The sequence below is a fragment of the Ixodes scapularis genome, unplaced genomic scaffold, assembly GCF_016920785.2.
Source record: "Ixodes scapularis isolate PalLabHiFi unplaced genomic scaffold, ASM1692078v2 ptg001031l_1___fragment_1__unscaffolded, whole genome shotgun sequence".
Classification (NCBI taxonomy): Eukaryota; Metazoa; Arthropoda; class Arachnida; order Ixodida; family Ixodidae; genus Ixodes; species Ixodes scapularis.
Window position 1 is genome coordinate 490,911 of NW_024610086.1, and position 25,589 is coordinate 516,499.

The window sequence follows — 25,589 nt, forward strand, 5'->3', positions numbered from 1 at the left end:
CTGGCGGCGGCAGTTGTGTCGGATAAAACGAATTATTGAACGAGCACGGCCTAACACGATCCGCTTTCGGCGCTGTCTCTTTCGCTCACGGTGACCGTGGTGGCGGCAGTTGTGTCGGTGAAAACGAATTATTGAACGAGCACGGCCTAACACGATCCGCTTTCGGCGCTGTCTCTTTCGCTCACGGTGACCCTGGCGGCGGCAGTTGTGTCGGTGAAAACGAATTATTGAACGAGCACGGCCTAACACGATCCGCTTTCGGCGCTGTCTCTTTCGCTCACGGTGACCCTGGCGGCGGCAGTTGTGTCGGTGAAAGCGACTTATTGAACGAGCACGGCCTAACACGATCCGCTTTCGGCGCTGTCTCTTTCGCTCACGGTGACCCTGGCGGCGGCAGTTGTGTCGGTGAAAGCGACTTATTGAACGAGCACGGCCTAACACGATCCGCTTTCGGCGCTGTCTCTTTCGCTCACGGTGACCCTGGCGGCGGCAGTTGTGTCGGTGAAAACGAATTATTGAACGAGCACGGCCTAACACGATCCGCTTTCGGCGCTGTCTCTTTCGCTCACGGTGACCCTGGCGGCGGCAGTTGTGTCGGTGAAAGCGACTTATTGAACGAGCACGGCCTAACACGATCCGCTTTCGGCGCTGTCTCTTTCGCTCACGGTGACCCTGGCGGCGGCAGTTGTGTCGGTGAAAGCGACTTATTGAACGAGCACGGCCTAACACGATCCGCTTTCGGCGCTGTCTCTTTCGCTCACGGTGACCGTGGTGGCGGCAGTTGTGTCGGTGAAAACGAATTATTGAACGAGCACGGCCTAACACGATCCGCTTTCGGCGCTGTCTCTTTCGCTCACGGTGACCCTGGCGGCGGCAGTTGTGTCGGTGAAAACGAATTATTGAACGAGCACGGCCTAACACGATCCGCTTTCGGCGCTGTCTCTTTCGCTCATGGTGACCCTGGCGGCGGCAGTTGTGTCGGTGAAAACGAATTATTGAACGAGCACGGCCTAACACGATTCGCTTTCGGCGCTGTCTCTTTCGCTCACGGTGACCGTGGTGGCGGCAGTTGTGTCGGTGAAAACGAATTATTGAACGAGCACGGCCTAACACGATCCGCTTTCGGCGCTGTCTCTTTCGCTCACGGTGACCCTGGCGGCGGCAGTTGTGTCGGTGAAAGCGACTTATTGAACGAGCACGGCCTAACACGATCCGCTTTCGGCGCTGTCTCTTTCGCTCACGGTGACCCTGGCGGCGGCAGTTGTGTCGGTGAAAACGAATTATTGAACGAGCACGGCCTAACACGATCCGCTTTCGGCGCTGTCTCTTTCGCTCACGGTGACCCTGGCGGCGGCAGTTGTGTCGGTGAAAGCGACTTATTGAACGAGCACGGCCTAACACGATCCGCTTTCGGCGCTGTCTCTTTCGCTCACGGTGACCCTGGCGGCGGCAGTTGTGTCGGTGAAAGCGACTTATTGAACGAGCACGGCCTAACACGATCCGCTTTCGGCGCTGTCTCTTTCGCTCACGGTGACCCTGGCGGCGGCAGTTGTGTCGGTGAAAACGAATTATTGAACGAGCACGGCCTAACACGATCCGCTTTCGGCGCTGTCTCTTTCGCTCACGGTGACCCTGGCGGCGGCAGTTGTGTCGGTGAAAACGAATTATTGAACGAGCACGGCCTAACACGATCCGCTTTCGGCGCTGTCTCTTTCGCTCACGGTGACCCTGGCGGCGGCAGTTGTGTCGGTGAAAACGAATTATTGAACGAGCACGGCCTAACACGATCCGCTTTCGGCGCTGTCTCTTTCGCTCACGGTGACCCTGGCGGCGGCAGTTGTGTCGGTGAAAACGAATTATTGAACGAGCACGGCCTAACACGATCCGCTTTCGGCGCTGTCTCTTTCGCTCACGGTGACCCTGGCGGCGGCAGTTGTGTCGGTGAAAGCGAATTATTGAACGAGCACGGCCTAACACGATCCGCTTTCGGCGCTGTCTCTTTCGCTCACGGTGACCCTGGCGGCGGCAGTTGTGTCGGTGAAAACGAAATATTGAACGAGCACGGCCTAACACGATCCGCTTTCGGCGCTGTCTCTTTCGCTCACGGTGACCCTGGCGGCGGCAGTTGTGTCGGTGAAAGCGACTTATTGAACGAGCACGGCCTAACACGATCCGCTTTCGGCGCTGTCTCTTTCGCTCACGGTGACCCTGGCGGCGGCAGTTGTGTCGGTGAAAACGAAATATTGAACGAGCACGGCCTAACACGATCCGCTTTCGGCGCTGTCTCTTTCGCTCACGGTGACCCTGGCGGCGGCAGTTGTGTCGGTGAAAGCGACTTATTGAACGAGCACGGCCTAACACGATCCGCTTTCGGCGCTGTCTCTTTCGCTCACGGTGGCCCTGGCGGCGGCAGTTGTGTCGGTGAAAACGAATTATTGAACGAGCACAGCCTAACACGATCCGCTTTCGGCGCTGTCTCTTTCGCTCACGGTGACCCTGGCGGCGGCAGTTGTGTCGGTGAAAACGAAATATTGAACGAGCACGGCCTAACACGATCCGCTTTCGGCGCTGTCTCTTTCGCTCACGGTGACCCTGGCGGCGGCAGTTGTGTCGGTGAAAGCGACTTATTGAACGAGCACGGCCTAACACGATCCGCTTTCGGCGCTGTCTCTTTCGCTCACGGTGACCCTGGCGGCGGCAGTTGTGTCGGTGAAAACGAATTATTGAACGAGCACGGCCTAACACGATCCGCTTTCGGCGCTGTCTCTTTCGCTCACGGTGACCCTGGCGGCGGCAGTTGTGTCGGTGAAAACGAATTATTGAACGAGCACGGCCTAACACGATCCGCTTTCGGCGCTGTCTCTTTCGCTCACGGTGACCCTGGCGGCGGCAGTTGTGTCGGTGAAAACGAAATATTGAACGAGCACGGCCTAACACGATCCGCTTTCGGCGCTGTCTCTTTCGCTCACGGTGACCCTGGCGGCGGCAGTTGTGTCGGTGAAAGCGACTTATTGAACGAGCACGGCCTAACACGATCCGCTTTCGGCGCTGTCTCTTTCGCTCACGGTGACCCTGGCGGCGGCAGTTGTGTCGGTGAAAACGAATTATTGAACGAGCACGGCCTAACACGATCCGCTTTCGGCGCTGTCTCTTTCGCTCACGGTGACCCTGGCGGCGGCAGTTGTGTCGGTGAAAACGAATTATTGAACGAGCACGGCCTAACACGATCCGCTTTCGGCGCTGTCTCATTCGCTCACGGTGACCCTGGCGGCGGCAGTTGTGTCGGTGAAAACGAATTATTGAACGAGCACGGCCTAACACGATCCGCTTTCGGCGCTGTCTCTTTCGCTCACGGTGACCCTGGCGGCGGCAGTTGTGTCGGTGAAAACGAATTATTGAACGAGCACGGCCTAACACGATCCGCTTTCGGCGCTGTCTCTTTCGCTCACGGTGACCCTGGCGGCGGCAGTTGTGTCGGTGAAAGCGAATTATTGAACGAGCACGGCCTAACACGATCCGCTTTCGGCGCTGTCTCTTTCGCTCACGGTGACCCTGGCGGCGGCAGTTGTGTCCGTGAAAACGAATTATTGAACGAGCACGGCCTAACACGATCCGCTTTCGGCGCTGTCTCTTTCGCTCACGGTGACCGTGGTGGCGGCAGTTGTGTCGGTGAAAGCGACTTATTGAACGAGCACGGCCTAACACGATCCGCTTTCGGCGCTGTCTCTTTCGCTCACGGTGACCGTGGTGGCGGCAGTTGTGTCGGTGAAAACAAATTATTGAACGAGCACGGCCTAACACGATCCGCTTTCGGCGCTGTCTCTTTCGCTCACGGTGACCCTGGCGGCGGCAGTTGTGTCGGTGAAAGCGACTTATTGAACGAGCACGGCCTAACACGATCCGCTTTCGGCGCTGTCTCTTTCGCTCACGGTGACCGTGGTGGCGGCAGTTGTGTCGGTGAAAGCGAATTATTGAACGAGCACGGCCTAACACGATCCGCTTTCGGCGCTGTCTCTTTCGCTCACGGTGACCGTGGTGGCGGCAGTTGTGTCGGTGAAAACGAATTATTGAACGAGCACGGCCTAACACGATCCGCTTTCGGCGCTGTCTCTTTCGCTCACGGTGACCCTGGCGGCGGCAGTTGTGTCGGTGAAAGCGAATTATTGAACGAGCACGGCCTAACACGATCCGCTTTCGGCGCTGTCTCTTTCGCTCACGGTGACCGTGGTGGCGGCAGTTGTGTCGGTGAAAGCGACTTATTGAACGAGCACGGCCTAACACGATCCGCTTTCGGCGCTGTCTCTTTCGCTCACGGTGACCCTGGCGGCGGCAGTTGTGTCGGTGAAAACGAATTATTGAACGAGCACGGCCTAACACGATCCGCTTTCGGCGCTGTCTCTTTCGCTCACGGTGACCCTGGCGGCGGCAGTTGTGTCGGTGAAAGCGACTTATTGAACGAGCACGGCCTAACACGATCCGCTTTCGGCGCTGTCTCTTTCGCTCACGGTGACCGTGGTGGCGGCAGTTGTGTCGGTGAAAGCGACTTATTGAACGAGCACGGCCTAACACGATCCGCTTTCGGCGCTGTCTCTTTCGCTCACGGTGACCCTGGCGGCGGCAGTTGTGTTGGTGAAAACGAATTATTGAACGAGCACGGCCTAACACGATCCGCTTTCGGCGCTGTCTCTTTCCCTCACGGTGACCCTGGCGGCGGCAGTTGTGTCGGTGAAAACGAATTATTGAACGAGCACGGCCTAACACGATCCGCTTTCGGCGCTGTCTCTTTCGCTCACGGTGACCGTGGTGGCGGCAGTTGTGTCGGTGAAAGCGACTTATTGAACGAGCACGGCCTAACACGATCCGCTTTCGGCGCTGTCTCTTTCGCTCACGGTGACCGTGGTGGCGGCAGTTGTGTCGGTGAAAACGAATTATTGAACGAGCACGGCCTAACACGATCCGCTTTCGGCGCTGTCTCTTTCGCTCACGGTGACCGTGGTGGCGGCAGTTGTGTCGGTGAAAGCGAATTATTGAACGAGCACGGCCTAACACGATCCGCTTTCGGCGCTGTCTCTTTCGCTCACGGTGACCGTGGTGGCGGCAGTTGTGTCGGTGAAAACGAATTATTGAACGAGCACGGCCTAACACGATCCGCTTTCGGCGCTGTCTCTTTCGCTCACGGTGACCCTGGCGGCGGCAGTTGTGTCGGTGAAAGCGAATTATTGAACGAGCACGGCCTAACACGATCCGCTTTCGGCGCTGTCTCTTTCGCTCACGGTGACCGTGGTGGCGGCAGTTGTGTCGGTGAAAGCGACTTATTGAACGAGCACGGCCTAACACGATCCGCTTTCGGCGCTGTCTCTTTCGCTCACGGTGACCCTGGCGGCGGCAGTTGTGTCGGTGAAAACGAATTATTGAACGAGCACGGCCTAACACGATCCGCTTTCGGCGCTGTCTCTTTCGCTCACGGTGACCCTGGCGGCGGCAGTTGTGTCGGTGAAAACGAATTATTGAACGAGCACGGCCTAACACGATCCGCTTTCGGCGCTGTCTCTTTCGCTCACGGTGACCGTGGTGGCGGCAGTTGTGTCGGTGAAAGCGACTTATTGAACGAGCACGGCCTAACACGATCCGCTTTCGGCGCTGTCTCTTTCGCTCACGGTGACCGTGGTGGCGGCAGTTGTGTCGGTGAAAACGAATTATTGAACGAGCACGGCCTAACACGATCCGCTTTCGGCGCTGTCTCTTTCGCTCACGGTGACCCTGGCGGCGGCAGTTGTGTCGGTGAAAACGAATTATTGAACGAGCACGGCCTAACACGATCCGCTTTCGGCGCTGTCTCTTTCGCTCACGGTGACCCTGGCGGCGGCAGTTGTGTCGGTGAAAACGAATTATTGAACGAGCACGGCCTAACACGATCCGCTTTCGGCGCTGTCTCTTTCGCTCACGGTGACCCTGGCGGCGGCAGTTGTGTCGGTGAAAACGAATTATTGAACGAGCACGGCCTAACACGATCCGCTTTCGGCGCTGTCTCTTTCGCTCACGGTGACCCTGGCGGCGGCAGTTGTGTCGGTGAAAACGAATTATTGAACGAGCACGGCCTAACACGATCCGCTTTCGGCGCTGTCTCTTTCGCTCACGGTGACCCTGGCGGCGGCAGTTGTGTCGGTGAAAGCGAATTATTGAACGAGCACGGCCTAACACGATCCGCTTTCGGCGCTGTCTCTTTCGCTCACGGTGACCCTGGCGGCGGCAGTTGTGTCGGTGAAAACGAAATATTGAACGAGCACGGCCTAACACGATCCGCTTTCGGCGCTGTCTCTTTCGCTCACGGTGACCCTGGCGGCGGCAGTTGTGTCGGTGAAAGCGACTTATTGAACGAGCACGGCCTAACACGATCCGCTTTCGGCGCTGTCTCTTTCGCTCACGGTGACCCTGGCGGCGGCAGTTGTGTCGGTGAAAACGAAATATTGAACGAGCACGGCCTAACACGATCCGCTTTCGGCGCTGTCTCTTTCGCTCACGGTGACCCTGGCGGCGGCAGTTGTGTCGGTGAAAGCGACTTATTGAACGAGCACGGCCTAACACGATCCGCTTTCGGCGCTGTCTCTTTCGCTCACGGTGGCCCTGGCGGCGGCAGTTGTGTCGGTGAAAACGAATTATTGAACGAGCACAGCCTAACACGATCCGCTTTCGGCGCTGTCTCTTTCGCTCACGGTGACCCTGGCGGCGGCAGTTGTGTCGGTGAAAACGAAATATTGAACGAGCACGGCCTAACACGATCCGCTTTCGGCGCTGTCTCTTTCGCTCACGGTGACCCTGGCGGCGGCAGTTGTGTCGGTGAAAGCGACTTATTGAACGAGCACGGCCTAACACGATCCGCTTTCGGCGCTGTCTCTTTCGCTCACGGTGACCCTGGCGGCGGCAGTTGTGTCGGTGAAAACGAATTATTGAACGAGCACGGCCTAACACGATCCGCTTTCGGCGCTGTCTCTTTCGCTCACGGTGACCCTGGCGGCGGCAGTTGTGTCGGTGAAAACGAATTATTGAACGAGCACGGCCTAACACGATCCGCTTTCGGCGCTGTCTCTTTCGCTCACGGTGACCCTGGCGGCGGCAGTTGTGTCGGTGAAAACGAAATATTGAACGAGCACGGCCTAACACGATCCGCTTTCGGCGCTGTCTCTTTCGCTCACGGTGACCCTGGCGGCGGCAGTTGTGTCGGTGAAAGCGACTTATTGAACGAGCACGGCCTAACACGATCCGCTTTCGGCGCTGTCTCTTTCGCTCACGGTGACCCTGGCGGCGGCAGTTGTGTCGGTGAAAACGAATTATTGAACGAGCACGGCCTAACACGATCCGCTTTCGGCGCTGTCTCTTTCGCTCACGGTGACCCTGGCGGCGGCAGTTGTGTCGGTGAAAACGAATTATTGAACGAGCACGGCCTAACACGATCCGCTTTCGGCGCTGTCTCATTCGCTCACGGTGACCCTGGCGGCGGCAGTTGTGTCGGTGAAAACGAATTATTGAACGAGCACGGCCTAACACGATCCGCTTTCGGCGCTGTCTCTTTCGCTCACGGTGACCCTGGCGGCGGCAGTTGTGTCGGTGAAAACGAATTATTGAACGAGCACGGCCTAACACGATCCGCTTTCGGCGCTGTCTCTTTCGCTCACGGTGACCCTGGCGGCGGCAGTTGTGTCGGTGAAAGCGAATTATTGAACGAGCACGGCCTAACACGATCCGCTTTCGGCGCTGTCTCTTTCGCTCACGGTGACCCTGGCGGCGGCAGTTGTGTCCGTGAAAACGAATTATTGAACGAGCACGGCCTAACACGATCCGCTTTCGGCGCTGTCTCTTTCGCTCACGGTGACCGTGGTGGCGGCAGTTGTGTCGGTGAAAGCGACTTATTGAACGAGCACGGCCTAACACGATCCGCTTTCGGCGCTGTCTCTTTCGCTCACGGTGACCGTGGTGGCGGCAGTTGTGTCGGTGAAAACAAATTATTGAACGAGCACGGCCTAACACGATCCGCTTTCGGCGCTGTCTCTTTCGCTCACGGTGACCCTGGCGGCGGCAGTTGTGTCGGTGAAAGCGACTTATTGAACGAGCACGGCCTAACACGATCCGCTTTCGGCGCTGTCTCTTTCGCTCACGGTGACCGTGGTGGCGGCAGTTGTGTCGGTGAAAGCGAATTATTGAACGAGCACGGCCTAACACGATCCGCTTTCGGCGCTGTCTCTTTCGCTCACGGTGACCGTGGTGGCGGCAGTTGTGTCGGTGAAAACGAATTATTGAACGAGCACGGCCTAACACGATCCGCTTTCGGCGCTGTCTCTTTCGCTCACGGTGACCCTGGCGGCGGCAGTTGTGTCGGTGAAAGCGAATTATTGAACGAGCACGGCCTAACACGATCCGCTTTCGGCGCTGTCTCTTTCGCTCACGGTGACCGTGGTGGCGGCAGTTGTGTCGGTGAAAGCGACTTATTGAACGAGCACGGCCTAACACGATCCGCTTTCGGCGCTGTCTCTTTCGCTCACGGTGACCCTGGCGGCGGCAGTTGTGTCGGTGAAAACGAATTATTGAACGAGCACGGCCTAACACGATCCGCTTTCGGCGCTGTCTCTTTCGCTCACGGTGACCCTGGCGGCGGCAGTTGTGTCGGTGAAAGCGACTTATTGAACGAGCACGGCCTAACACGATCCGCTTTCGGCGCTGTCTCTTTCGCTCACGGTGACCGTGGTGGCGGCAGTTGTGTCGGTGAAAGCGACTTATTGAACGAGCACGGCCTAACACGATCCGCTTTCGGCGCTGTCTCTTTCGCTCACGGTGACCCTGGCGGCGGCAGTTGTGTTGGTGAAAACGAATTATTGAACGAGCACGGCCTAACACGATCCGCTTTCGGCGCTGTCTCTTTCCCTCACGGTGACCCTGGCGGCGGCAGTTGTGTCGGTGAAAACGAATTATTGAACGAGCACGGCCTAACACGATCCGCTTTCGGCGCTGTCTCTTTCGCTCACGGTGACCGTGGTGGCGGCAGTTGTGTCGGTGAAAGCGACTTATTGAACGAGCACGGCCTAACACGATCCGCTTTCGGCGCTGTCTCTTTCGCTCACGGTGACCGTGGTGGCGGCAGTTGTGTCGGTGAAAACGAATTATTGAACGAGCACGGCCTAACACGATCCGCTTTCGGCGCTGTCTCTTTCGCTCACGGTGACCGTGGTGGCGGCAGTTGTGTCGGTGAAAGCGAATTATTGAACGAGCACGGCCTAACACGATCCGCTTTCGGCGCTGTCTCTTTCGCTCACGGTGACCGTGGTGGCGGCAGTTGTGTCGGTGAAAACGAATTATTGAACGAGCACGGCCTAACACGATCCGCTTTCGGCGCTGTCTCTTTCGCTCACGGTGACCCTGGCGGCGGCAGTTGTGTCGGTGAAAGCGAATTATTGAACGAGCACGGCCTAACACGATCCGCTTTCGGCGCTGTCTCTTTCGCTCACGGTGACCGTGGTGGCGGCAGTTGTGTCGGTGAAAGCGACTTATTGAACGAGCACGGCCTAACACGATCCGCTTTCGGCGCTGTCTCTTTCGCTCACGGTGACCCTGGCGGCGGCAGTTGTGTCGGTGAAAACGAATTATTGAACGAGCACGGCCTAACACGATCCGCTTTCGGCGCTGTCTCTTTCGCTCACGGTGACCCTGGCGGCGGCAGTTGTGTCGGTGAAAACGAATTATTGAACGAGCACGGCCTAACACGATCCGCTTTCGGCGCTGTCTCTTTCGCTCACGGTGACCGTGGTGGCGGCAGTTGTGTCGGTGAAAGCGACTTATTGAACGAGCACGGCCTAACACGATCCGCTTTCGGCGCTGTCTCTTTCGCTCACGGTGACCGTGGTGGCGGCAGTTGTGTCGGTGAAAACGAATTATTGAACGAGCACGGCCTAACACGATCCGCTTTCGGCGCTGTCTCTTTCGCTCACGGTGACCGTGGTGGCGGCAGTTGTGTCGGTGAAAGCGACTTATTGAACGAGCACGGCCTAACACGATCCGCTTTCGGCGCTGTCTCTTTCGCTCACGGTGACCGTGGTGGCGGCAGTTGTGTCGGTGAAAGCGACTTATTGAACGAGCACGGCCTAACACGATCCGCTTTCGGCGCTGTCTCTTTCGCTCACGGTGACCGTGGTGGCGGCAGTTGTGTCGGTGAAAACGAATTATTGAACGAGCACGGCCTAACACGATCCGCTTTCGGCGCTGTCTCTTTCGCTCACGGTGACCCTGGCGGCGGCAGTTGTGTCGGTGAAAGCGACTTATTGAACGAGCACGGCCTAACACGATCCGCTTTCGGCGCTGTCTCTTTCGCTCACGGTGACCGTGGTGGCGGCAGTTGTGTCGGTGAAAACGAATTATTGAACGAGCACGGCCTAACACGATCCGCTTTCGGCGCTGTCTCTTTCGCTCACGGTGACCCTGGCGGCGGCAGTTGTGTCGGTGAAAGCGACTTATTGAACGAGCACGGCCTAACACGATCCGCTTTCGGCGCTGTCTCTTTCGCTCACGGTGACCGTGGTGGCGGCAGTTGTGTCGGTGAAAACGAATTATTGAACGAGCACGGCCTAACACGATCCGCTTTCGGCGCTGTCTCTTTCGCTCACGGTGACCGTGGTGGCGGCAGTTGTGTCGGTGAAAGCGACCTATTGAACGAGCACGGCCTAACACGATCCGCTTTCGGCGCTGTCTCTTTCGCTCACGGTGACCGTGGTGGCGGCAGTTGTGTCGGTGAAAACGAATTATTGAACGAGCACGGCCTAACACGATCCGCTTTCGGCGCTGTCTCTTTCGCTCACGGTGACCCTGGCGGCGGCAGTTGTGTCGGTGAAAACGAATTATTGAACGAGCACGGCCTAACACGATCCGCTTTCGGCGCTGTCTCTTTCGCTCACGGTGACCCTGTCGGCGGCAGTTGTGTCGGTGAAAACGAAATATTGAACGAGCACGGCCTAACACGATCCGCTTTCGGCGCTGTCTCTTTCGCTCACTGTGACCGTGGTGGCGGCAGTTGTGTCGGTGAAAACGAATTATTGAACGAGCACGGCCTAACACGATCCGCTTTCGGCGCTGTCTCTTTCGCTCACGGTGACCGTGGTGGCGGCAGTTGTGTCGGTGAAAACGAATTATTGAACGAGCACGGCCTAACACGATCCGCTTTCGGCGCTGTCTCTTTCGCTCACGGTGACCCTGGCGGCGGCAGTTGTGTCGGTGAAAGCGACTTATTGAACGAGCACGGCCTAACACGATCCGCTTTCGGCGCTGTCTCTTTCGCTCACGGTGACCCTGGCGGCGGCAGTTGTGTCGGTGAAAACGAATTATTGAACGAGCACGGCCTAACACGATCCGCTTTCGGCGCTGTCTCTTTCGCTCACGGTGACCCTGGCGGCGGCAGTTGTGTCGGTGAAAGCGACTTATTGAACGAGCACGGCCTAACACGATCCGCTTTCGGCGCTGTCTCTTTCGCTCACGGTGACCGTGGTGGCGGCAGTTGTGTCGGTGAAAACGAATTATTGAACGAGCACGGCCTAACACGATCCGCTTTCGGCGCTGTCTCTTTCGCTCACGGTGACCCTGGCGGCGGCAGTTGTGTCGGTGAAAGCGACTTATTGAACGAGCACGGCCTAACACGATCCGCTTTCGGCGCTGTCTCTTTCGCTCACGGTGACCGTGGCGGCGGCAGTTGTGTCGGTGAAAACGAATTATTGAACGAGCACGGCCTAACACGATCCGCTTTCGGCGCTGTCTCTTTCGCTCACGGTGACCGTGGTGGCGGCAGTTGTGTCGGTGAAAACGAATTATTGAACGAGCACGGCCTAACACGATCCGCTTTCGGCGCTGTCTCTTTCGCTCACGGTGACCCTGGCGGCGGCAGTTGTGTCGGTGAAAGCGACTTATTGAACGAGCACGGCCTAACACGATCCGCTTTCGGCGCTGTCTCTTTCGCTCACGGTGACCCTGGCGGCGGCAGTTGTGTCGGTGAAAGCGACTTATTGAACGAGCACGGCCTAACACGATCCGCTTTCGGCGCTGTCTCTTTCGCTCACGGTGACCCTGGCGGCGGCAGTTGTGTCGGTGAAAGCGACTTATTGAACGAGCACGGCCTAACACGATCCGCTTTCGGCGCTGTCTCTTTCGCTCACGGTGACCCTGGCGGCGGCAGTTGTGTCGGTGAAAGCGACTTATTGAACGAGCACGGCCTAACACGATCCGCTTTCGGCGCTGTCTCTTTCGCTCACGGTGACCCTGGCGGCGGCAGTTGTGTCGGTGAAAGCGACTTATTGAACGAGCACGGCCTAACACGATCCGCTTTCGGCGCTGTCTCTTTCGCTCACGGTGACCGTGGTGGCGGCAGTTGTGTCGGTGAAAACGAATTATTGAACGAGCACGGCCTAACACGATCCGCTTTCGGCGCTGTCTCTTTCGCTCACGGTGACCCTGGCGGCGGCAGTTGTGTCGGTGAAAGCGACTTATTGAACGAGCACGGCCTAACACGATCCGCTTTCGGCGCTGTCTCTTTCGCTCACGGTGACCGTGGCGGCGGCAGTTGTGTCGGTGAAAACGAATTATTGAACGAGCACGGCCTAACACGATCCGCTTTCGGCGCTGTCTCTTTCGCTCACGGTGACCGTGGCGGCGGCAGTTGTGTCGGTGAAAACGAATTATTGAACGAGCACGGCCTAACACGATCCGCTTTCGGCGCTGTCTCTTTCGCTCACGGTGACCCTGGCGGCGGCAGTTGTGTCGGTGAAAGCGACTTATTGAACGAGCACGGCCTAACACGATCCGCTTTCGGCGCTGTCTCTTTCGCTCACGGTGACCGTGGTGGCGGCAGTTGTGTCGGTGAAAACGAATTATTGAACGAGCACGGCCTAACACGATCCGCTTTCGGCGCTGTCTCTTTCGCTCACGGTGACCCTGGCGGCGGCAGTTGTGTCGGTGAAAGCGACTTATTGAACGAGCACGGCCTAACACGATCCGCTTTCGGCGCTGTCTCTTTCGCTCACGGTGACCGTGGTGGCGGCAGTTGTGTCGGTGAAAACGAATTATTGAACGAGCACGGCCTAACACGATCCGCTTTCGGCGCTGTCTCTTTCGCTCACGGTGACCGTGGCGGCGGCAGTTGTGTCGGTGAAAACGAATTATTGAACGAGCACGGCCTAACACGATCCGCTTTCGGCGCTGTCTCTTTCGCTCACGGTGACCGTGGTGGCGGCAGTTGTGTCGGTGAAAACGAATTATTGAACGAGCACGGCCTAACACGATCCGCTTTCGGCGCTGTCTCTTTCGCTCACGGTGACCGTGGCGGCGGCAGTTGTGTCGGTGAAAACGAATTATTGAACGAGCACGGCCTAACACGATCCGCTTTCGGCGCTGTCTCTTTCGCTCACGGTGACCCTGGCGGCGGCAGTTGTGTCGGTGAAAACGAATTATTGAACGAGCACGGCCTAACACGATCCGCTTTCGGCGCTGTCTCTTTCGCTCACGGTGACCCTGGCGGCGGCAGTTGTGTCGGTGAAAGCGACTTATTGAACGAGCACGGCCTAACACGATCCGCTTTCGGCGCTGTCTCTTTCGCTCACGGTGACCCTGGCGGCGGCAGTTGTGTCGGTGAAAGCGACTTATTGAACGAGCACGGCCTAACACGATCCGCTTTCGGCGCTGTCTCTTTCGCTCACGGTGACCGTGGTGGCGGCAGTTGTGTCGGTGAAAACGAATTATTGAACGAGCACGGCCTAACACGATCCGCTTTCGGCGCTGTCTCTTTCGCTCACGGTGACCCTGGCGGCGGCAGTTGTGTCGGTGAAAACGAATTATTGAACGAGCACGGCCTAACACGATCCGCTTTCGGCGCTGTCTCTTTCGCTCACGGTGACCCTGGCGGCGGCAGTTGTGTCGGTGAAAGCGACTTATTGAACGAGCACGGCCTAACACGATCCGCTTTCGGCGCTGTCTCTTTCGCTCACGGTGACCCTGGCGGCGGCAGTTGTGTCGGTGAAAGCGACTTATTGAACGAGCACGGCCTAACACGATCCGCTTTCGGCGCTGTCTCTTTCGCTCACGGTGACCCTGGCGGCGGCAGTTGTGTCGGTGAAAACGAATTATTGAACGAGCACGGCCTAACACGATCCGCTTTCGGCGCTGTCTCTTTCGCTCACGGTGACCCTGGCGGCGGCAGTTGTGTCGGTGAAAGCGACTTATTGAACGAGCACGGCCTAACACGATCCGCTTTCGGCGCTGTCTCTTTCGCTCACGGTGACCCTGGCGGCGGCAGTTGTGTCGGTGAAAGCGACTTATTGAACGAGCACGGCCTAACACGATCCGCTTTCGGCGCTGTCTCTTTCGCTCACGGTGACCCTGGCGGCGGCAGTTGTGTCGGTGAAAACGAATTATTGAACGAGCACGGCCTAACACGATCCGCTTTCGGCGCTGTCTCTTTCGCTCACGGTGACCCTGGCGGCGGCAGTTGTGTCGGTGAAAGCGACTTATTGAACGAGCACGGCCTAACACGATCCGCTTTCGGCGCTGTCTCTTTCGCTCACGGTGACCCTGGCGGCGGCAGTTGTGTCGGTGAAAGCGACTTATTGAACGAGCACGGCCTAACACGATCCGCTTTCGGCGCTGTCTCTTTCGCTCACGGTGACCCTGGCGGCGGCAGTTGTGTCGGTGAAAGCGACTTATTGAACGAGCACGGCCTAACACGATCCGCTTTCGGCGCTGTCTCTTTCGCTCACGGTGACCCTGGCGGCGGCAGTTGTGTCGGTGAAAACGAATTATTGAACGAGCACGGCCTAACACGATCCGCTTTCGGCGCTGTCTCTTTCGCTCACGGTGACCCTGGCGGCGGCAGTTGTGTCGGTGAAAGCGACTTATTGAACGAGCACGGCCTAACACGATCCGCTTTCGGCGCTGTCTCTTTCGCTCACGGTGACCCTGGCGGCGGCAGTTGTGTCGGTGAAAGCGACTTATTGAACGAGCACGGCCTAACACGATCCGCTTTCGGCGCTGTCTCTTTCGCTCACGGTGACCCTGGCGGCGGCAGTTGTGTCGGTGAAAACGAATTATTGAACGAGCACGGCCTAACACGATCCGCTTTCGGCGCTGTCTCTTTCGCTCACGGTGACCCTGGCGGCGGCAGTTGTGTCGGTGAAAGCGACTTATTGAACGAGCACGGCCTAACACGATCCGCTTTCGGCGCTGTCTCTTTCGCTCACGGTGACCGTGGTGGCGGCAGTTGTGTCGGTGAAAACGAAATATTGAACGAGCACGGCCTAACACGATCCGCTTTCGGCGCTGTCTCTTTCGCTCACGGTGACCCTGGCGGCGGCAGTTGTGTCGGTGAAAGCGACTTATTGAACGAGCACGGCCTAACACGATCCGCTTTCGGCGCTGTCTCTTTCGCTCACGGTGACCCTGGCGGCGGCAGTTGTGTCGGTGAAAGCGACTTATTGAACGAGCACGGCCTAACACGATCCGCTTTCGGCGCTGTCTCTTTCGCTCACGGTGACCCTGGCGGCGGCAGTTGTGTCGGTGAAAGCGACTTATTGAACGAGCACGGCCTAACACGATCCGCTTTCGGCGCTGTCTCTTTCGCTCACGGTGACCCTGGCGGCGGCAGTTGTGTCGGTGAAAGCGACTTATTGAACGAGCACGGCCTAACACGATCCGCTTTCGGCGCTGTCTCTTTCGCTCACGGTGACCCTGGCGGCGGCAGTTGTGTCGGTGAAAACGAATTATTGAACGAGCACGGCCTAACACGATCCGCTTTCGGCGCTGTCTCTTTCGCTCACGGTGACCCTGGCGGCGGCAGTTGTGTCGGTGAAAGCGACTTATTGAACGAGCACGGCCTAACACGATCCGCTTTCGGCGCTGTCTCTTTCGCTCACGGTGACCCTGGCGGCGGCAGTTGTGTCGGTGAAAGCGACTTATTGAACGAGCACGGCCTAACACGATCCGCTTTCGGCGCTGTCTCTTTCGCTCACGGTGACCCTGGCGGCGGCAGTTGTGTCGGTGAAAGCGACTTATTGAACGAGCACGGCCTAACACGATCCGCTTTCGGCGCTGTCTCTTTCGCTCACGGTGACCCTGGCGGCGGCAGTTGTGTCGGTGAAAGCGACTTATTGAACGAGCACGGCCTAACACGATCCGCTTTCGGCGCTGTCTCTTTCGCTCACGGTGACCCTGGCGGCGGCAGTTGTGTCGGTGAAAGCGACTTATTGAACGAGCACGGCCTAACACGATCCGCTTTCGGCGCTGTCTCTTTCGCTCACGGTGACCCTGGCGGCGGCAGTTGTGTCGGTGAAAGCGACTTATTGAACGAGCACGGCCTAACACGATCCGCTTTCGGCGCTGTCTCTTTCGCTCACGGTGACCCTGGCGGCGGCAGTTGTGTCGGTGAAAACGAATTATTGAACGAGCACGGCCTAACACGATCCGCTTTCGGCGCTGTCTCTTTCGCTCACGGTGACCCTGGCGGCGGCAGTTGTGTCGGTGAAAGCGACTTATTGAACGAGCACGGCCTAACACGATCCGCTTTCGGCGCTGTCTCTTTCGCTCACGGTGACCCTGGCGGCGGCAGTTGTGTCGGTGAAAGCGACTTATTGAACGAGCACGGCCTAACACGATCCGCTTTCGGCGCTGTCTCTTTCGCTCACGGTGACCCTGGCGGCGGCAGTTGTGTCGGTGAAAGCGACTTATTGAACGAGCACGGCCTAACACGATCCGCTTTCGGCGCTGTCTCTTTCGCTCACGGTGACCCTGGCGGCGGCAGTTGTGTCGGTGAAAGCGACTTATTGAACGAGCACGGCCTAACACGATCCGCTTTCGGCGCTGTCTCTTTCGCTCACGGTGACCCTGGCGGCGGCAGTTGTGTCGGTGAAAGCGACTTATTGAACGAGCACGGCCTAACACGATCCGCTTTCGGCGCTGTCTCTTTCGCTCACGGTGACCCTGGCGGCGGCAGTTGTGTCGGTGAAAGCGACTTATTGAACGAGCACGGCCTAACACGATCCGCTTTCGGCGCTGTCTCTTTCGCTCACGGTGACCCTGGCGGCGGCAGTTGTGTCGGTGAAAGCGACTTATTGAACGAGCACGGCCTAACACGATCCGCTTTCGGCGCTGTCTCTTTCGCTCACGGTGACCCTGGCGGCGGCAGTTGTGTCGGTGAAAGCGACTTATTGAACGAGCACGGCCTAACACGATCCGCTTTCGGCGCTGTCTCTTTCGCTCACGGTGACCCTGGCGGCGGCAGTTGTGTCGGTGAAAGCGACTTATTGAACGAGCACGGCCTAACACGATCCGCTTTCGGCGCTGTCTCTTTCGCTCACGGTGACCCTGGCGGCGGCAGTTGTGTCGGTGAAAACGAATTATTGAACGAGCACGGCCTAACACGATCCGCTTTCGGCGCTGTCTCTTTCGCTCACGGTGACCCTGGCGGCGGCAGTTGTGTCGGTGAAAGCGACTTATTGAACGAGCACGGCCTAACACGATCCGCTTTCGGCGCTGTCTCTTTCGCTCACGGTGACCGTGGTGGCGGCAGTTGTGTCGGTGAAAACGAATTATTGAACGAGCACGGCCTAACACGATCCGCTTTCGGCGCTGTCTCTTTCGCTCACGGTGACCCTGGCGGCGGCAGTTGTGTCGGTGAAAACGAATTATTGAACGAGCACGGCCTAACACGATCCGCTTTCGGCGCTGTCTCTTTCGCTCACGGTGACCCTGGCGGCGGCAGTTGTGTCGGTGAAAGCGACTTATTGAACGAGCACGGCCTAACACGATCCGCTTTCGGCGCTGTCTCTTTCGCTCACGGTGACCCTGGCGGCGGCAGTTGTGTCGGTGAAAGCGACTTATTGAACGAGCACGGCCTAACACGATCCGCTTTCGGCGCTGTCTCTTTCGCTCACGGTGACCGTGGTGGCGGCAGTTGTGTCGGTGAAAACGAATTATTGAACGAGCACGGCCTAACACGATCCGCTTTCGGCGCTGTCTCTTTCGCTCACGGTGACCCTGGCGGCGGCAGTTGTGTCGGTGAAAACGAATTATTGAACGAGCACGGCCTAACACGATCCGCTTTCGGCGCTGTCTCTTTCGCTCACGGTGACCCTGGCGGCGGCAGTTGTGTCGGTGAAAGCGACTTATTGAACGAGCACGGCCTAACACGATCCGCTTTCGGCGCTGTCTCTTTCGCTCACGGTGACCCTGGCGGCGGCAGTTGTGTCGGTGAAAGCGACTTATTGAACGAGCACGGCCTAACACGATCCGCTTTCGGCGCTGTCTCTTTCGCTCACGGTGACCCTGGCGGCGGCAGTTGTGTCGGTGAAAACGAATTATTGAACGAGCACGGCCTAACACGATCCGCTTTCGGCGCTGTCTCTTTCGCTCACGGTGACCCTGGCGGCGGCAGTTGTGTCGGTGAAAGCGACTTATTGAACGAGCACGGCCTAACACGATCCGCTTTCGGCGCTGTCTCTTTCGCTCACGGTGACCCTGGCGGCGGCAGTTGTGTCGGTGAAAGCGAATTATTGAACGAGCACGGCCTAACACGATCCGCTTTCGGCGCTGTCTCTTTCGCTCACGGTGACCCTGGCGGCGGCAGTTGTGTCGGTGAAAACGAATTATTGAACGAGCACGGCCTAACACGATCCGCTTTCGGCGCTGTCTCTTTCGCTCACGGTGACCGTGGTGGCGGCAGTTGTGTCGGTGAAAACGAATTATTGAACGAGCACGGCCTAACACGATCCGCTTTCGGCGCTGTCTCTTTCGCTCACGGTGACCCTGGCGGCGGCAGTTGTGTCGGTGAAAACGAATTATTGAACGAGCACGGCCTAACACGATCCGCTTTCGGCGCTGTCTCTTTCGCTCACGGTGACCCTGGCGGCGGCAGTTGTGTCGGTGAAAGCGACTTATTGAACGAGCACGGCCTAACACGATCCGCTTTCGGCGCTGTCTCTTTCGCTCACGGTGACCCTGGCGGCGGCAGTTGTGTCGGTGAAAGCGACTTATTGAACGAGCACGGCCTAACACGATCCGCTTTCGGCGCTGTCTCTTTCGCTCACGGTGACCCTGGCGGCGGCAGTTGTGTTGGTGAAAACGAATTATTGAACGAGCACGGCCTAACACGATCCGCTTTCGGCGCTGTCTCTTTCGCTCACGGTGACCCTGGCGGCGGCAGTTGTGTCGGTGAAAGCGACTTATTGAACGAGCACGGCCTAACACGATCCGCTTTCGGCGCTGTCTCTTTCGCTCACGGTGACCCTGGCGGCGGCAGTTGTGTCGGTGAAAGCGACTTATTGAACGAGCACGGCCTAACACGATCCGCTTTCGGCGCTGTCTCTTTCGCTCACGGTGACCGTGGTGGCGGCAGTTGTGTCGGTGAAAACGAATTATTGAACGAGCACGGCCTAACACGATCCGCTTTCGGCGCTGTCTCTTTCGCTCACGGTGACCCTGGCGGCGGCAGTTGTGTCGGTGAAAACGAATTATTGAACGAGCACGGCCTAACACGATCCGCTTTCGGCGCTGTCTCTTTCGCTCATGGTGACCCTGGCGGCGGCAGTTGTGTCGGTGAAAACGAATTATTGAACGAGCACGGCCTAACACGATTCGCTTTCGGCGCTGTCTCTTTCGCTCACGGTGACCGTGGTGGCGGCAGTTGTGTCGGTGAAAACGAATTATTGAACGAGCACGGCCTAACACGATCCGCTTTCGGCGCTGTCTCTTTCGCTCACGGTGACCCTGGCGGCGGCAGTTGTGTCGGTGAAAGCGACTTATTGAACGAGCACGGCCTAACACGATCCGCTTTCGGCGCTGTCTCTTTCGCTCACGGTGACCCTGGCGGCGGCAGTTGTGTCGGTGAAAACGAATTATTGAACGAGCACGGCCTAACACGATCCGCTTTCGGCGCTGTCTCTTTCGCTCACGGTGACCCTGGCGGCGGCAGTTGTGTCGGTGAAAGCGACTTATTGAACGAGCACGGCCTAACACGATCCGCTTTCGGCGCTGTCTCTTTCGCTCACGGTGACCCTGGCGGCGGCAGTTGTGTCGGTGAAAACGAATTATTGAACGAGCACGGCCTAACACGATCCGCTTTCGGCGCTGTCTCTTTCGCTCACGGTGACCCTGGCGGCGGCAGTTGTGTCGGTGAAAACGAATTATTGAACGAGCACGGCCTAACACGATCCGCTTTCGGCGCTGTCTCTTTCGCTCACGGTGACCCTGGCGGCGGCAGTTGTGTCGGTGAAAGCGACTTATTGAACGAGCACGGCCTAACACGATCCGCTTTCGGCGCTGTCTCTTTCGCTCACGGTGACCCTGGCGGCGGCAGTTGTGTCGGTGAAAACGAATTATTGAACGAGCACGGCCTAACACGATCCGCTTTCGGCGCTGTCTCTTTCGCTCACGGTGACCCTGGCGGCGGCAGTTGTGTCGGTGAAAGCGACTTATTGAACGAGCACGGCCTAACACGATCCGCTTTCGGCGCTGTCTCTTTCGCTCACGGTGACCCTGGCGGCGGCAGTTGTGTCGGTGAAAGCGACTTATTGAACGAGCACGGCCTAACACGATCCGCTTTCGGCGCTGTCTCTTTCGCTCACGGTGACCGTGGTGGCGGCAGTTGTGTCGGTGAAAACGAATTATTGAACGAGCACGGCCTAACACGATCCGCTTTCGGCGCTGTCTCTTTCGCTCACGGTGACCCTGGCGGCGGCAGTTGTGTCGGTGAAAACGAATTATTGAACGAGCACGGCCTAACACGATCCGCTTTCGGCGCTGTCTCTTTCGCTCATGGTGACCCTGGCGGCGGCAGTTGTGTCGGTGAAAACGAATTATTGAACGAGCACGGCCTAACACGATCCGCTTTCGGCGCTGTCTCTTTCGCTCACGGTGACCGTGGTGGCGGCAGTTGTGTCGGTGAAAACGAATTATTGAACGAGCACGGCCTAACACGATCCGCTTTCGGCGCTGTCTCTTTCGCTCACGGTGACCCTGGCGGCGGCAGTTGTGTCGGTGAAAACGAATTATTGAACGAGCACGGCCTAACACGATCCGCTTTCGGCGCTGTCTCTTTCGCTCATGGTGACCCTGGCGGCGGCAGTTGTGTCGGTGAAAACGAATTATTGAACGAGCACGGCCTAACACGATCCGCTTTCGGCGCTGTCTCTTTCGCTCACGGTGACCCTGGCGGCGGCAGTTGTGTCGGTGAAAACGAATTATTGAACGAGCACGGCCTAACACGATCCGCTTTCGGCGCTGTCTCTTTCGCTCACGGTGACCCTGGCGGCGGCAGTTGTGTCGGTGAAAACGAATTATTGAACGAGCACGGCCTAACACGATCCGCTTTCGGCGCTGTCTCTTTCGCTCACGGTGACCCTGGCGGCGGCAGTTGTGTCGGTGAAAACGAATTATTGAACGAGCACGGCCTAACACGATCCGCTTTCGGCGCTGTCTCTTTCGCTCACGGTGACCGTGGTGGCGGCAGTTGTGTCGGTGAAAACGAATTATTGAACGAGCACGGCCTAACACGATCCGCTTTCGGCGCTGTCTCTTTCGCTCACGGTGACCCTGGCGGCGGCAGTTGTGTCGGTGAAAGCGACTTATTGAACGAGCACGGCCTAACACGATCCGCTTTCGGCGCTGTCTCTTTCGCTCACGGTGACCGTGGTGGCGGCAGTTGTGTCGGTGAAAACGAATTATTGAACGAGCACGGCCTAACACGATCCGCTTTCGGCGCTGTCTCTTTCGCTCACGGTGACCCTGGCGGCGGCAGTTGTGTCGGTGAAAACGAATTATTGAACGAGCACGGCCTAACACGATCCGCTTTCGGCGCTGTCTCTTTCGCTCATGGTGACCCTGGCGGCGGCAGTTGTGTCGGTGAAAACGAATTATTGAACGAGCACGGCCTAACACGATCCGCTTTCGGCGCTGTCTCTTTCGCTCACGGTGACCGTGGTGGCGGCAGTTGTGTCGGTGAAAACGAATTATTGAACGAGCACGGCCTAACACGATCCGCTTTCGGCGCTGTCTCTTTCGCTCACGGTGACCCTGGCGGCGGCAGTTGTGTCGGTGAAAACGAATTATTGAACGAGCACGGCCTAACACAATCCGCTTTCAGCGCTGTCTCTTTCGCTCATGGTGACCCTGGCGGCGGCAGTTGTGTCGGTGAAAACGAATTATTGAACGAGCACGGCCTAACACGATCCGCTTTCGGCGCTGTCTCTTTCGCTCACGGTGACCCTGGCGGCGGCAGTTGTGTCGGTGAAAACGAATTATTGAACGAGCACGGCCTAACACGATCCGCTTTCGGCGCTGTCTCTTTCGCTCACGGTGACCCTGGCGGCGGCAGTTGTGTCGGTGAAAACGAATTATTGAACGAGCACGGCCTAACACGATCCGCTTTCGGCGCTGTCTCTTTCGCTCACGGTGACCCTGGCGGCGGCAGTTGTGTCGGTGAAAACGAATTATTGAACGAGCACGGCCTAACACGATCCGCTTTCGGCGCTGTCTCTTTCGCTCACGGTGACCGTGGTGGCGGCAGTTGTGTCGGTGAAAACGAATTATTGAACGAGCACGGCCTAACACGATCCGCTTTCGGCGCTGTCTCTTTCGCTCACGGTGACCCTGGCGGCGGCAGTTGTGTCGGTGAAAACGAATTATTGAACGAGCACGGCCTAACACGATCCGCTTTCGGCGCTGTCTCTTTCGCTCACGGTGACCCTGGCGGCGGCAGTTGTGTCGGTGAAAACGAATTATTGAACGAGCACGGCCTAACACGATCCGCTTTCGGCGCTGTCTCTTTCGCTCATGGTGACCCTGGCGGCGGCAGTTGTGTCGGTGAAAACGAATTATTGAACGAGCACGGCCTAACACGATCCGCTTTCGGCGCTGTCTCTTTCGCTCACGGTGACCCTGGCGGCGGCAGTTGTGTCGGTGAAAACGAATTATTGAACGAGCACGGCCTAACACGATCCGCTTTCGGCGCTGTCTCTTTCGCTCACGGTGACCGTGGTGGCGGCAGTTGTGTCGGTGAAAACGAATTATTGAACGAGCACGGCCTAACACGATCCGCTTTCGGCGCTGTCTCTTTCGCTCACGGTGACCCTGGCGGCGGCAGTTGTGTCGGTGAAAACGAATTATTGAACGAGCACGGCCTAACACGATCCGCTTTCGGCGCTGTCTCTTTCGCTCACGGTGACCGTGGTGGCGGCAGTTGTGTCGGTGAAAACGAATTATTGAACGAGCACGGCCTAACACGATCCGCTTTCGGCGCTGTCTCTTTCGCTCACGGTGACCCTGGCGGCGGCAGTTGTGTCGGTGAAAACGAATTATTGAACGAGCACGGCCTAACACGATCCGCTTTCGGCGCTGTCTCTTTCGCTCACGGTGACCCTGGCGGCGGCAGTTGTGTCGGTGAAAACGAATTATTGAACGAGCACGGCCTAACACGATCCGCTTTCGGCGCTGTCTCTTTCGCTCATGGTGACCCTGGCGGCGGCAGTTGTGTCGGTGAAAACGAATTATTGAACGAGCACGGCCTAACACGATCCGCTTTCGGCGCTGTCTCTTTCGCTCACGGTGACCCTGGCGGCGGCAGTTGTGTCGGTGAAAACGAATTATTGAACGAGCACGGCCTAACACGATCCGCTTTCGGCGCTGTCTCTTTCGCTCACGGTGACCCTGGCGGCGGCAGTTGTGTCGGTGAAAGCGACTTATTGAACGAGCACGGCCTAACACGATCCGCTTTCGGCGCTGTCTCTTTCGCTCACGGTGACCCTGGCGGCGGCAGTTGTGTCGGTGAAAACGAATTATTGAACGAGCACGGCCTAACACGATCCGCTTTCGGCGCTGTCTCTTTCGCTCACGGTGACCCTGGCGGCGGCAGTTGTGTCGGTGAAAGCGACTTATTGAACGAGCACGGCCTAACACGATCCGCTTTCGGCGCTGTCTCTTTCGCTCACGGTGACCGTGGTGGCGGCAGTTGTGTCGGTGAAAACGAATTATTGAACGAGCACGGCCTAACACGATCCGCTTTCGGCGCTGTCTCTTTCGCTCACGGTGACCGTGGTGGCGGCAGTTGTGTCGGTGAAAGCGACTTATTGAACGAGCACGGCCTAACACGATCCGCTTTCGGCGCTGTCTCTTTCGCTCACGGTGACCGTGGTGGCGGCAGTTGTGTCGGTGAAAACGAATTATTGAACGAGCACGGCCTAACACGATCCGCTTTCGGCGCTGTCTCTTTCGCTCACGGTGACCGTGGTGGCGGCAGTTGTGTCGGTGAAAGCGACTTATTGAACGAGCACGGCCTAACACGATCCGCTTTCGGCGCTGTCTCTTTCGCTCACGGTGACCGTGGTGGCGGCAGTTGTGTCGGTGAAAGCGACTTATTGAACGAGCACGGCCTAACACGATCCGCTTTCGGCGCTGTCTCTTTCGCTCACGGTGACCGTGGTGGCGGCAGTTGTGTCGGTGAAAACGAATTATTGAACGAGCACGGCCTAACACGATCCGCTTTCGGCGCTGTCTCTTTCGCTCACGGTGACCGTGGTGGCGGCAGTTGTGTCGGTGAAAGCGACTTATTGAACGAGCACGGCCTAACACGATCCGCTTTCGGCGCTGTCTCTTTCGCTCACGGTGACCGTGGTGGCGGCAGTTGTGTCGGTGAAAGCGACTTATTGAACGAGCACGGCCTAACACGATCCGCTTTCGGCGCTGTCTCTTTCGCTCACGGTGACCGTGGTGGCGGCAGTTGTGTCGGTGAAAGCGACTTATTGAACGAGCACGGCCTAACACGATCCGCTTTCGGCGCTGTCTCTTTCGCTCACGGTGACCGTGGTGGCGGCAGTTGTGTCGGTGAAAACGAATTATTGAACGAGCACGGCCTAACACGATCCGCTTTCGGCGCTGTCTCTTTCGCTCACGGTGACCGTGGTGGCGGCAGTTGTGTCGGTGAAAGCGACTTATTGAACGAGCACGGCCTAACACGATCCGCTTTCGGCGCTGTCTCTTTCGCTCACGGTGACCCTGGCGGCGGCAGTTGTGTCGGTGAAAGCGACTTATTGAACGAGCACGGCCTAACACGATCCGCTTTCGGCGCTGTCTCTTTCGCTCACGGTGACCGTGGTGGCGGCAGTTGTGTCGGTGAAAACGAATTATTGAACGAGCACGGCCTAACACGATCCGCTTTCGGCGCTGTCTCTTTCGCTCACGGTGACCGTGGCGGCGGCAGTTGTGTCGGTGAAAACGAATTATTGAACGAGCACGGCCTAACACGATCCGCTTTCGGCGCTGTCTCTTTCGCTCACGGTGACCGTGGTGGCGGCAGTTGTGTCGGTGAAAACGAATTATTGAACGAGCACGGCCTAACACGATCCGCTTTCGGCGCTGTCTCTTTCGCTCACGGTGACCGTGGCGGCGGCAGTTGTGTCGGTGAAAACGAATTATTGAACGAGCACGGCCTAACACGATCCGCTTTCGGCGCTGTCTCTTTCGCTCACGGTGACCCTGGCGGCGGCAGTTGTGTCGGTGAAAACGAATTATTGAACGAGCACGGCCTA